At 47.2% G+C, this 2,335-nt stretch overlaps 1 non-coding gene across 1 annotated transcript; it reads left to right on the top strand.

Moving 5' to 3' along the window:
- The first annotated feature begins 1,722 nt into the window (after nucleotides 1-1,722).
- Nucleotides 1,723-1,794, top strand: TRNAC-GCA (transfer RNA cysteine (anticodon GCA)). Its single transcript has one exon. It is a non-coding gene; the product is annotated as a tRNA-Cys (tRNA).
- The last annotated feature ends 541 nt before the right edge of the window (nucleotides 1,795-2,335 follow it).

Below are 2,335 nucleotides of genomic sequence, written 5' to 3' on the forward strand. Positions count from 1 at the left end.
AGATGTGAATTTCATTCATGCACATTTTTCTAAACTTCCAAAAGCCATTGAGAGCTTAGAATCTTCTGGTACTCCCCTCCATGAATCAATTGATCTCGTTGAAAAAGCTGCATCTTCGTTGAATTACGCTCCAGGCGAAATTGGAGAGAAGATTAAATGCAAGTTAGAAAAGGTGTTGAATTCGAACCTAGGACTGAAGAAGATTAAGTTAATTAGTCAATACGTTAGTGGAACTAGGGTATCCTTGCCAGATGTATGCTCCGAAACGTTGGTGCCCATGTATAAGTACTGTCCAATTACGTCAGTTGATGTAGAACGATCATTTTCAGCCTATAAACTCATTTTGACGGACAACAGACATAGTTTGTCTCCAGAAAACATTGAAAGACTACTAGTTACCTATTGTGATGCTTCCTTTTGCATTAAATGATACCTGTAAATAGGTAAGTGAATAAAATTGCATGTTTTTAAGAGCATATTTCCTTATTTTCCGTGCATATATTGTAACTTTTTAGTGCATATTTGCATGCATATTTTCAGGTTTTTAGTGCATATAAATCCGGGCCCTAGTGATTAGCTACCAAATCCCAGAGGCCCGGGTTCCATTCCCGGCTGTGCCTTGAAATTTGAAAAGTGGTACGAGGAATCGAACGGGGTCCACTCAGCCTCGGGAGGTTATCTGAGTAGAGGGTCTTCGATTCCAACCTCAGCCATCATCGAAGTGGTTTTCCGTGGTACCTAACTTAAGGCCACGGCCGCTTCCTTCCCTCTTCCTTCTCTATTCCTTCCAATTTTCTTATGACCCACAAGGCCCCTGTTCAGCATAGCAGGTTGCATCATCATCATCATCATCATCATCATCTGTTTACCCTCCAGGGTCGGCTTTTCCCTCGGACACAGCGAGGGATCCCACCTCTACCGCCTCAAGGGCAGTGTCCTGGAGCTTCAGACTCTCGGTCGGGGATACAACTGGGGAGAATGACCAGTACCTCGCCCAGGCGGCCTCACCTGCTATGCTGAACAGGGGCCTTGTGGAGGGATGGGAAGATTGGAAGGGATAGGCAAGGAAGAGGGAAGGAAGCGGCCGTGGCCTTATGTTAGGCACCATCCCGGCATTCGCCTGGAGGAGAAGTGGGAAACCACGGAAAACCACTTCCAGGATGGCTGAGGTGGGAATCGAACCCACCTCTACTCAGTTGACCTCCCGAGGCTGAGTGGACCCCGTTCCAGCCCTCATGCCACTTTTCAAATTTCGTGGCAGAGCCGGGAATCGAACCCGGGCCTCCGGGGGTGGCAGCTAATCACACTAACCACTACAGTAGGTTGCATCACCGATGAAATGTGGCACGTTGCAGAACACTGCCCTTGAGGCGGTAGAGGTGGATCCCTCGCTGAGTCCGAGGGAGAAACCAACACTGGAGAGTAAACGGATTAAATACTCATTTATTCACATTTTTTCATTTCTTCGAGCTGCAGTCATCTGTCTGGACAGGAAAGTCGCGTTGCTAATCAAGCAATGTCACTATTTTACATCTATTCCACCATCAAGTAACCATAAATTTGAACACGTTGTTTTTCAAACCAGTGAACCCCCCCCATATATATTATCGACGCGCCTCCCCTACCTCCGGTATAGGCCTACACTATCCCCCTTCCCCAGCAAAATTGACTACCCCACTGTTGTTGATTGATATTTAAGAGACAACATCGTAAGTGCAGCGTGGGGGTATAGCTCAGTGGTAGAGCATTCGACTGCAGATCGAGAGGTCCCCGGTTCAAACCCGGGTGCCCCCTGTAATTTTTATGACAAGTACCTGTTTTGTATCAATCTACCAACTGTAATTGTTATATATAATTGCAATGTAGTAGTAATTTATTGTAAGTACATTGTACAATTTATGACTCAGACGTTAATGTTTTTTTTTTTCTTTCTTTCTCCAGGGTTGGCTTTTCTCTCGTACTCAGCGAGGGATGCCACCTCTACCGCCTCAAGGGCAGTGTTCTGGAACGTGAAAATTTGGTTCGGGGGGCTTCTACTCTATTGGGGAGGAGGACCAGTACCTCGCCCAGGCGGCCTCACCTGCTATGCTGAACAGTGGCCTTATGAGGGTGTGGGTAGTTTTGCAAGCATAGACAACTAAGAGGGAAGGAAGCGGCCGTGACCTTAAGTTAGGTACCACCCCAGCATTTGTCTGGAGGATAAGTGGGAGAGCACGGAAAGCCATTTCGAGGATGGCTGAGGTGGGAATCGAACCCACCTCTACTCAGTTGACCTCCCGAGGCTGAGTGGACACCGTTCCAGCCCACGTAACACTGTTCAAATTTCGTGGTGGAG

This window comes from Anabrus simplex, chromosome 3, assembly GCF_040414725.1.
Source record: "Anabrus simplex isolate iqAnaSimp1 chromosome 3, ASM4041472v1, whole genome shotgun sequence".
NCBI lineage: Eukaryota > Metazoa > Arthropoda > Insecta > Orthoptera > Tettigoniidae > Anabrus > Anabrus simplex.